The sequence below is a fragment of the Chrysochloris asiatica genome, unplaced genomic scaffold, assembly GCF_000296735.1.
Source record: "Chrysochloris asiatica unplaced genomic scaffold, ChrAsi1.0 scaffold00181, whole genome shotgun sequence".
In the NCBI taxonomy this organism is placed as follows: domain Eukaryota; kingdom Metazoa; phylum Chordata; class Mammalia; order Afrosoricida; family Chrysochloridae; genus Chrysochloris; species Chrysochloris asiatica.
This window is the reverse complement of record NW_006408699.1, coordinates 3657973-3669633: the sequence shown is the minus strand read 5'-3', so window position 1 is coordinate 3669633 and position 11661 is coordinate 3657973. Positions and strand designations below refer to the sequence as shown.

Below are 11661 nucleotides of genomic sequence, written 5' to 3'. Positions count from 1 at the left end.
TATTATTATTGTTGTGTGCCATTGAATTGATTCCAACTCACAGCAAGTTTCTATAGGGTTTCTGAGAGCAATTTGAACCACCAACTTTGAGGTTAGCTTATCCTACAGTGGCATTATTAGTAGAATTTATTTAGGACATTTAGAGGAAATGTCAAACAATACTAGTTCCTGAGCCTTCCTTACTATTCATGCTGCTTGCATGTCACCTGAATAGTGTTGGCCAGCAGATACAGAACAGGGTTGCTATGTTTCTGCATGCCCGGGCAACTTTCTCGGGCTGTCATGGGGTGCCCTGCCTGTGTTCAGCATCCACTGATTTTGACATATTGCAGGTGAAGAGAATTTTCTTTTTAGGAACTGCTTACTAAGAGAAAGGACATGCTAGTGACCATTAGACAAATTGATTTTTAAGGGGAAGGATTAATAGGTGAGCACAGGGCACTTGGAGTGTAATAGAGATGCCCTGTATGATACTGTAATGGTAGACATGACAAGCATTTGTCAAAACCCATAGAATTCTGCCTCACAAAGAGTGACCCCTAATGAAAACTGTGGCTTTTCTTTATTAACAGTGTATTAATGTCATTTCAGTAATTGCAAAAAATGTATCTGAGGAATACAAGATGTTAAGAGGAGAAATGATGTGCAGGGGAAGGGTGAGCCATATATGGAAATTCTCTTCTGCACAATTTTCTGTAACCCTAAAACTACTCTAAGAAATGAAGACTACTAAGGAAAGATTGATTAGCCCTTTTCCAGCCTTTTTTTTTTATGAAGGCCATGGTGTAATAGAACCTTCCCCTCCCTGATCCAAATTTATTATGTAATCCACTTCATCCCATTTCAGAAGGTTCAAGTTTCTCTGACATATATGTCTTCAGAAACCTAATAATTCTGTCATGTAGACATACAGTTTGAGTGGTACAGCATTAACTGAATTCCCTATGAATCTCTTTTTTTATTATTTAAAGTTCTTTAAACATTGAAATCACTGGCATTTCTTAGCAGCCAGTTTCTGATTTTCAAATTTGCAACATGAAAGCCTTCTAAACATGAAACCCAGCTGTACCCAGTCACCATAGAGCAGCATTCCAGTGATCTTACTTAGAAAAGACAAACTTTATAAAGGACTAAAGATGCTTTTAAAGGTGTTTCCTCAGTGCCTGAGAGGGGGAAACAGCATTGTTTCTTGTGACACTCCTTAGAATATGACTTGTTTCCAGCTGTTGTAATTGGAAATTGTAACCTATATTAATTAATGTTAGCTTAGGAAATAATAAAGAATGTGTGTCTGACCAGAAAAGGCATCAATAAAAAGAGTGGTTTTAAAAGCAATTTTTCGAGTTAAGCTTATTATTAGAATTTTGTTTATATTCACACTAGGACTCCAAATAATAAGCTTCACTCAAAAAAATTTTGCTGTAGAATGATCACTGGACTGCTAACCACAAGATTGGCTCCTAGGAAGCCCTATACAGGGTCGCTATGAGTCGGAATAGACTCGATGACACTCAACTTATCAAAATAAATATTTTACATATATATGTTGTTATAATTGTTGGGTACTGCCAAGACGATTCTGACTCCTAGCAACCATATGAAACAGAATACAACTTACCCCATAGGGTTTCCTAGGCTGTAGCTTTTATGGGAGCATGTTGCCAGTCTTTTCTCTCTTGGAGTATTGGGTGGATTCAAACCACTGACCTTTCTGTTAACAGCTGAGCACTAAAACGCTCGCACCACCAGGGTTCCTTATATATACATAAAACCAAACTAGTTGCAGCCTAGTTGATTGCAACTCAGAACGACCCCATAGAGCAGAGTAGAATAACCCATAGAATTGGCAAGTCTGCAGTCTGTACTGAAGCACACTACCACATGTGTCTGCCTCAGAGTGGCTGGTACATTTCAGTTCATAACTGAGAGCTCAACCATTGGCCAGCAGGGCTCTTTGATATATGCATGCATATCTTCATACTACATACATTTATAAGCCTGTTGTCACTGAATCCATTCCGACTCATAGTAACCACATAGGACAGAGTAGAACTGTCCCATAGGATTTCCAAAGCTTATAAATCTTTACGGAAGCCCACTTGCCACATATTTCTCCCCTGGAACAACTCATAGGTTCCAACGGCTGACCTTTGTTAGCAGCCAAGCACTTAACTAGTGTGCCCCAGGACTCCTTGTATGTATGTGTGGATGTATGGCGTATATACAAACACACATTTTAAGAAAATTTCTCCTGTTAGGAAGAAGGGAGGGTAGAGATTGAATGAAGAGAAACAAAAACCAATTTTCTTATCAAGACCCTACCCCCCAAATTTGCTATTTATTAATGCTTGATTTGGACTCCTGGTATGGTGCTGTAGGATAAGCGCTGGACTGCTGACCACAAGAACGGTGATTCAAACTCACCTTGAAACCCCTATTTTTCGTCGTCATGAGTTGAAACTGATTCAACGGCACTTAACAATTACAATGGTCAATGTGCAAGAGAAGGACTTTAAAGGCAGCAAATAGAAAAATTTTTGTCTAAGGGAAAGTCTCCATTAGAAGGTAGTCATTCTGTTTACTCCCTTTCTTTCCTGTCTTCTCTTACTATGGAAATATGTAGTCCCTGTTTTCTTAGTGCCTGCAGCGTGTCTCCTTAGGGGAAGTGGACTGTGATGGTGTGAAGCCAGCTCCACCCTGGGAGAAGGACACTGCACAGCCAAATGGGTGGGTCAGCCACACAGCAGGTGTGTCAACTGCCTGCCGGTTCCCCAACACCTGTGCTAGAACTCATAAGCCACTACATTCCTCAGGTAGATTTCAGGATGATTCAGTGCTCAGAATTTGAAAAGGGTAAGCCATGAACCTCTAGTCTCTTCCTGCTTGCTGCCTTTGGCTTGCACTTGTTTGAAGCTGAGAGGTTGGTTGGTATAAATGAAGACAGTGGAATACCTTCACAGAAACACTTTCCCTGTGGACGTGGTTTTCAGTGAAATACTGGACACTTGGTTAGTATCCTGCTGGTGCTTGCTCGAGTTTGCTCATCTTTGTGTTCTTCCCAGTTGCTTGGGACATAAGAAAAAACTTCTCATAGATTGACTTTAATCTTCCCTTTACTCTTCCCCCCTCTGAGAATTGTAAAATGAAAGAGGAAGCTTGGGAGGTTTTCTTTCCTGGCCTTCATATTCTAGGTGAAATAATCAGATGCACAAGTACAAAGAGATGAATCAGTTGTTCTAGTTTCATTTTTAACTCGTAAATTCTTTCATTTTTATTTTATGCTCATGCTGCTTTTTTGCATCTATCACTTTGCTCGTCACCAATTTGAAGTGCTTTTAAAATTGATTTGGTAATAACTATTTAGAGTGTTTTCAATCTGTATTAATATTCATTTTGCTGCATTGCCTGCAATTTAAAAAATCATCCTTAATTATAGCAGTTTTCTATGTCTTGGGTAGAGGAGGAAATTTTTTCTTTACATATATAATTTGGTAATAGATTTAATGTGTGTGTGTGTGTGAGAGAGAGAGAGAGAGAGAGCAAGAGTGAGAGAGAGAATCCTTCTGATGATTTGAACCAGCATAGCTCCTGTTGTACTTTCATTATCTTGGTTTCTTCAGGCTGTTCTGTGGTTTAGCATGTATTTATTGGTGATGAGTCCTGGTGTGGCACTGTGGGTTAATGTGCAAGACTTCAGAGCCATTTGAACTGTAAGGTCGGCAGTTCAAGTTCACCAGTCACTCCTCAGAAACCCTATATAGAATCGCTATGGGTCAGAACTAACTCAGTGGCACTTAACAACAACAACCATGTACCAAGCACTTTAGAATAAGCACTGAACCTGTAGGTTAGTAGTTCAAACCCACCAGCCACTCCTTGGAAACCCTACACAGGATTGCTATGAGTTTAAACCGACTCGACAGCACTTAACAACAACAAAAGGCACATGTGTGCTTGGTACTGAGATGTTAACAATAAGGCACAGTGTCTGCTTTCAAAATCTACCCACCTGGAGAATCAAAGAATGTTCTGTGGAGGATCTGGGCAAATTTTAAATTGCGTAAAGAGTTTAAAATGTGGCAATGACTGACACTTTTGATGGATACTGTATGTTAGTAGGCAGGGCTTCTAACAAGATCCTCATTCTTAATGTATTTTCATTAAAATGTATATTCTGATTCCATATATCTGGAGTGGGATATAACTGAAATGGCCAGGTTTGAAACGCTGGTTGAAGGTATAGAATAATAATACCAACCACTGTTTGAGCCATAAAGGAACCCTGGTAGTATAGTGGTTTACGAGCTGGTCTGCTAACCACAAGGTCAAAAGTGTGAATGTACCAGATGAGGCTTTCTATACCCATAAAGATTTACAGCTCGGAAACCCCGTAAGAGTTGGAACCAACTCCACAGCACACAACCATCACCACCATATGTGCAATCAAAGAGTCCTGGGGATGCAACTGTTTAGCCATTGACTGCTAATCAATCCGGTTGGCAGTTTAAAGCCACTGAGTGACTCTGCTAGAGAAAGACTTGGTGATCTGCCTCTGTAAATATTACAGCCTCAGACAGTTCTCCTGTCATATGAGGCTCCTGTGAGTCCAATTGCCATGACAGCACCCAACAACAGAATAATGCCATATGCCCTTTCTGCTTGGAATCATAGCACTATATGCAAAGCTCCACTGTCTGTGCATTCTGTGTATAGTTATTGCTAGTTTTACCAAGCCCCATGCCACATGGCTGCTGCTAGAAAATGTAATGTTTCAGTCCCAAAGGCTGTCTCTGCTATGTCAGATCGAGTTTGGACAGTGTGGCGCTGAGCAGGGTGGGTGCTCCTAACATCCCTTCCCCACCACCCTGCCCCAATGACTTCCTTTAGGTGTTTCCAAAATCAAAAGGCCTGCTGAACGATGCCATGAATGCATGGCTCAGGTCCCTGGCCTTGCTGCATGTCACGGCAGAGCACACCTTACGCAACCCCAGTGAACACCGAGCTGGAGATTTGGTACAGAGATCTTTCTGTCACAATCCAAAGTAAAGGACTCTCTGTTCAAAGCCAGAAGGCAAGCTGGGCCCGCGGCATATTAGGCAGGGCTGACCAGAAATCCAAGCTGTTTGTTCCTGGGCAGATCCAGAAGGAGAAACCAGACAGTCCCCTGAAGCAAGAGGTAACTCAAACTGGCCCCCTCCCCTTGGCATTCTGGAAGAGGGTTAGTTAGCCTGAGAACCTAATGGAACCTACTCCTGTTAGGCTGAGGGATGTAAAAGCTGTGGCTCCGGTGAGCCTCAGACTCGGTTCTCATGGGGATTTTGGTTTGACAGGGCAGATACTAGGCTAGAAAGAGGGTGGAGAAAGTCTAGTCTGGCCTTTCTGATCAAGGTGTAAAGCATGCTGGTTTTATGTGTGCAGTCTTCACCTTCGTCACTCAGGGCATGTTGGTGCAAACCAGTTAGATGTTGGTGCAAGGATGAGGAACACAGCCTCCCACCGGTGAACAAGATAGGATATTCGTCACATTGCTTCTTCATCTTTCTCTCTGCTTGTTTCCTTGCCGTCTGTCTAAAGTTGTTGGAGATCTTTGTTCAGCCTGGTCAAAGAGGCAAGTCGCTAAAGTAGTTGAATTTTCATTTATAGTCCCTTTTCCTGTCTCCTGTTTTTATAAGCAGCTGCATGTCCCTTTTTTAAACTTACTGGTCCAGTGCTTTAATTTCTAAACTCTCCCTATTAACCATGAAAGTGAGTATGGAGGTTCATTTTATTTTATTTTGAGGTGCACAAGGAGGTATACCTTCTTGAGTATCATGACGCATGAGGTCTTTTACAGGTGTCCTCACATCTCATTTTCTCCACAACCCAGAAAGGGACTAGTTGTTTTCTGTATAAGACCATCCTTGCTTTGAAAATGGAGACTCGAGGACAGTCTGTGAAGTGCTTGAAGAACATTTCAGGTTTTCTCATCCTTTAAAAATGTTTATTTTTATGCATGTTTTTATTATAATAGAGTCATACCGGGCCATAACTTATAAATACGGACATTTAGGGTGTACGCTGAGATCTTGCTAATAGCACTGCATGATCAGAACAGGTTGTAGAGCGCAGCTTGAGGATGTGAGGGGTTGATACATGGACTGAGTTGAAATACGTTAAGGACTTAGAACAAAGCCCAGCATATAGTAAGTACTAGTGTAATACTCCTGTTGTTCTTGTTAAGTGCCATTGAGTCACAGCGACCCTGCATAGGGTTTCCAAGGAGTGACTGGTAGGTTTGAAATGCCATCTTGCACTTAGCAGTCCAGTGTTTATCCTACAGCACCATACCAGGTTGCTACTATTAGTTTTTGCCTTGTTGTTGTTGTTGTTAAGTGCTGTCGAGTCGGTTCCAACCCATAGTGACCCTGTACAGGGTTTCTTTACTGGCGCAGAAAGCCCCATCTTTTTCCCTTGGAGCCGCTGGTAGTTTCGAACTGCTGACCTTGCAGTTCACAGCCCGATTCGTAACCACTACGTTACCAGAGCTCCTTGCTTTTTGCCTTAAAAATGCTTAATTTATACTTATTTCCCCACACCCTCTGTTCCCAATCAAGGATTTGAAATACAAATAGACATTTAATAAAACCAGGTTTTTCTTTTTCATTGTGAATAGGAGTTGGGGAAAGGAGATAAGGAAGTGGTGAGCATCTACAACTGTTCTGATCATGTAAGACTAGTAGAAACATCTGAACATGCCTCTCAGCTACTTGGATTTATGAATTATATAACTGCTATTCTAATATAAGCCTTATTCATTTTGCTTATAAATGGGAAGAATATTTTACTATTTTGTTGTCAAATAGCCAGTGTAAAGAGAAAGAAATCATATACCTAAAATGATATTTGCACAGCAAAAACAAAAATGCACCCACTTCTGGTACTGGGTCCTGAGAGGTGAACCTTCTTATGGGTCCTCAAATGGGGGGTTTTGAACCCAAGTCCCTTGAACTTTCCCCCTATTGTCTTTTAATCAGCTCAAAGAGAGAATTCTGTTCTGGTGGCACATACCAGAGTTCTGCAAAACATTCCTTGAAAATTCCATTTTCTTTTTAAGCTTTTATTGTATATTAAGTGAGTGAAGGTTTACAGGGACAGACCATCAGTTTTATATTCAGAAAATCATTGTAATGATTACAATCTCCTCCATGAACCCTCAGCCAACAGTATTTACCTCTATTACCTTTTTTCTTTTTTTGATGTACACATACCACATTGAAAATATATATTCATGTAAATGTCCAAAGGACACATTTTGTATGCCAGCTTCCTGTCCCCAGGCTCACTGCCTTTCTCAGTCTATGGGTCTGAGTCCTTTGCTGCTCTCTCTACGCCATCACCTTTTCCACCATCTCTGTTGCCGCTGCTTTTGTGGTTAGGATCCCTCGTTCCTCTCATGCTCTTCCCTCTTGATGGTCCTAGGGTCCTCTGTTCCAGAAATGACAGAATAACTGCTTTTTAATCTCCCCTTTTAGTTACACCTCTTCTTTTTACAGTTGTGACAATTGCCATTCGCCTTATTACAACTGAATCATAGAATCCTATCCCCCTCATCATCAGACCCAGCTGGACAAGAAGAAAACTAACTATTCAGTAGGGTTTCTGTCACTAAGCTAATATAAATTGTTACAACCTGATCAACTGGACCTTTGCTGATAGATGAAACTGCCCCAAATTCCAACCAAATAGGGAAGGATTCTTCATCTCAAGGATCAAGCATGTCTCCTCAGTACACTGGGTTGATAGGACGGATAACTTTGACTATCAAAATTGGGGGCTGTAAAGGCACAAAGTGGCTGGCTTACAAGCTCTCATGAGGGTGTTTGTTGCTTGTTGTTAAATGCAGTTGAGTCGATTCTGACCCATAGCAACCCTGTATAGGATCTCGAAGGAGCAGCTGGTGAGCTTGAATCACTGACCTGGCAGTTCAAACGACTTTGCAGTCTGACGCATTAGTCCACAGCGTCACACCAGGACTCCATGATCTGGGTGCTCCCTAGGGTCATGAGGGTGCTTAGTGTTAGAAAATTCCATTATCTTTTCATTCCATTTTCCCACAAAGTTTTCAAAGCCCCCTGCATATCTGACTCACCTGGGGAGCCTTTAAAAAATACCAGTACCAAGACCATACCCTGAGATGCTGGATCTGCTTTGTGTACATTCCTTCCCATAGAGAAGGAACTTTCAAAAGACAAAAGAGCAAGTGAAGAAAAGTTGGGAAGGAAAGAGGACATTTTGGGGGGTGGGGTGGTAGAACCTTTACATAGCAAAACATTTGATGAATGAGCGGATTACTGTGTTGAACAAAGCAGACTTCATGAACTCACAATATCTTTTATCCCTGAGTTTGTGAGCCACAGATGTTTACAGAACTGCTTGTATCTTTGGAGTGCTGTGCAAGACAGAGGGAGTGTTAAAAGCATGTTGTATGTGCATTCAGGAGAACTGGTATTAGACACAGTACTACCGTGTGTTTGTGTGTTGTGTGTGTGTGTGTGTGTGTGATCACCGTCTGTTTCTTTATCTGTAAAGTATATGTATATGCCCTAATACATCAAGAAAGTGCTTTAGAAGTCTTACAGTTCTGTGACACTAGCTGATCTGACCCATTGTGCTATTGCTACAGAGGAAGAGAAGACATTGTACCTGGCTAAAAGGTATTTTCACACTACCCTGAGAATCAGAAGTAACATATGTGAATCCGTGAGATTACAAAACCTAGCTGAAAAGTGAACTCTGTGGCACAGCCTCCCCTCCCAGTGTGATGAAAATTCACGCCTGATAAATTCCTTGTCACAGAATCCCACGTTTTGAAAGAGTGGCTGAGACCCAGTTGAGGTGATGATGCCAAGCCTTAACTGACAAACTGACATCTGTCCTGTTTGAAGGATAAAAAGGTTACAAAATTTTGGGGAGTCCTCGTGTGGCACTTTGGGTTAATGTGCTGGACTGCAGTGTTGATTGAACCGCAAGGTTTGTGGTTCAAGCTCACCAGCTGCTCTTCGGAAACCCTATACAGGGTTGCTATGAGTCGGAACCAACTGGATGGAACCAACTGGTCGGCACTTAACAACAGGGAACTTCAAAGATTATGCAGTCATCAGAAAATGCCACAGTGTAAATAAAATAATCTGCTCTTAATCTTTTAGGGTTTTTTAAAAGCCATCATAGTTAAGATTTGGCCGTAATTTAGAGAGAGAGTGTGTGTGTGTTAACTTGAAGGTGGCTGGGATAACTTGAGTCAGAGTTTGAATTCCTTTTAGCCTGAGAGAAAAATAGAGGAGCTTATTGTTTCTTGGGCATGGTAGAGCTGTGCTATTTGATGTAATTCCTGGTTGTTTTGGGAAGTTTGACTCTGGCCTCTATCTGCCTGGTTGGATTTGCTTCAGGGTCTGATGGGAACCAAGCCAAGATGGAAGTACCCTGGTCATGCTTTAAGTAGTTTATGCTGGGGTTGGTAGTGGATCTCAGGAAATGATAGTTGTGAAGTGGGGAAATCTCAGTGGGGCATCTTCTGTGGGTGGGCGTGTGGCTTCAGAGCTGCTCAACTACCTGCCTCTCTGAGCCCTGGTGTGTGGACCGGTTGATACCTCTCTCAGGTGAGATTCAGAACTCCCAGAGAGCTGCAGTACGCTACCTTTAAGATGGCTACCCCGTCTGGGACTTCCTCCCCCACCTATTTTCCTTTCTCAAAACCCTGCCAGAACTGGAAAGTTTCTACCCATCCAAGTCCTGGGCACCTGCTTACTGCAGCCCCTGAGGTTTTGCTTGCTCTCAGCTGCTTTGGGGGACCCCAAGTCCTTTGGGTACTATGGCCTGAGGTTCAAATAGGACATAGACCTGTGGTTTGATTCTCCTTGTGTCTCTGACACTTGCTGCTGCTGCTGCTGTTAGCTGACATTGAGTTGGCTCAGCCCGATTTAAGGCAGTCTCATGCACAACAGAATGAAACTCTGTCAGGCCATACATCATCCCCATAACTGGTTGGGAGTCATTAGTCATTAGGGTTTCCATTTCCTTGACTGCTTTTTGGAAGTAAATTTCCAGGCCTTTGTTCCTAGTCTATCTTAGTCTGGAAACACCATCAAAATCTGTTCAGTAGCCTAGCAATGTGGAAGCCACACATGAAGTACATTGGGTGGGAATTGATCCTGGCTTTCACACTTGGAAGCTGAAAATTCGACAGCTGAATCCTGTGGCACTTAGGGAGAGCAAATGAGGAAAAACCTGACTTTGGCTTTGCTTTTCGGTTTAAAAACATGTGCCCCCAAATTAAGAATACAAATCACAACTCTCACTTCTTAGTTTAGAACTCTTAACTTAGGTGAGGTGTTTAAGCAGGGAGATACCAGAGTTTGAAAGCCCAGACTAGAGTCTTGGGAGTAAAGTCTGCTAGAGTTCATGACAAGACTCCCTGAGGTCACAGTGAGGAAATGGTTTTGTCTTTGATTACTTATGAACCTCAAAGACTATTATAAAAAGACTCAAAACAAAATCCCTTCAAACCTTTGGTCCTAAATAGCTGACTCCTTTTGATCTGATTCACCAACTGGTTGAAAGTGTGTGTGTCATCATAGTGTATTTATACCCACTGCCATAAGTTAATTCTGTCTCATAGCGACCCTATTCAGGATTTCTGAGACTGTAAATCTTTATGGGAGCACACAGCCTCATCTTTCTCTTGTGGAGTGGTTGGTGGGTTTGAACTGCTGACCTTGCAGTGAGCAGTTCAACACTAACCCACCACAGGCAGCTGAACTAAGTACTCCCATTTAACAGACTTGAAGGTAAAAGTCTGGACTGCTGAAAACCAAACAAAGTACAAAAAGGGATCTCTGGACAGGGAAGCTGGCAGTGTTCCAAGCCAGTGTCAGGTCAGCGGCAGTGTGGTATGAGTGACTCAGTGGTTTGTGGTTTCAAGGGGATAATGTGTGACTCCAGTTCTTCACATTAGAGGTGGCTGTAGGAACTAGGCAGAAGGAGCTCTGGTAGTGTAGTGGTTATGAATTGGGCTGCTAACATCAGGGTCATCAGTTCAAAACTACCAGCTGTTCCATGGGAGAAAGATGAGGTTTTCTGCTCCCATAAAGATTTACCGCCTTGGAAACCATGTACAGGGTCGCTATGAGTTGGAACCAACTCCATGGCACATAACAACAACAACATAGGAACTAGGCATAGTGAGGATTGCATCTTTGCTTCAGTATGTTTCTCCTGCTCTTTGCGGAAGATGGTTTGAAAAAGGGTTTTCATCCCTTTTTCTTCCGTGCAGGTTTTTTTTCTTTGAGGTCAAATTTTCCTTCTGTACTATATTTTCCATGCTGGTACTTTACCTGCATTGTTTACATAGAGGTTTTCCATTCTGTACCATTGAAGGAATAAAATTAAGTCAGTATCTCTGGATCACCTTAAACAGTTGTTAGAAAGTTTAAATCTAAGGATCAAATTCTCTCTTTGACTTTATAATTGCATTTTTACTATCATAGATTTTCTTCTGTGCTGCTTTTTATGCATTTAATCATTGTGTTACTTCACCTCCAATAAACTGTTGTTAGTTTGGAAAGACTATTTAAAGGCTCGGAGGAATTTTACAAGATATGAATTCTTCTGTGAACAATTTGTCTT

General features: G+C 41.9%; 1 protein-coding gene across 1 annotated transcript in view; it reads left to right on the top strand.

The window, feature by feature from the left end:
- TANC1 (tetratricopeptide repeat, ankyrin repeat and coiled-coil containing 1) overlaps positions 1 to 11661 on the top strand; it is a 157630-nt gene that overhangs the window by 69452 nt on the left and 76517 nt on the right. The gene's annotated exons all lie outside the window — the stretch shown is intronic.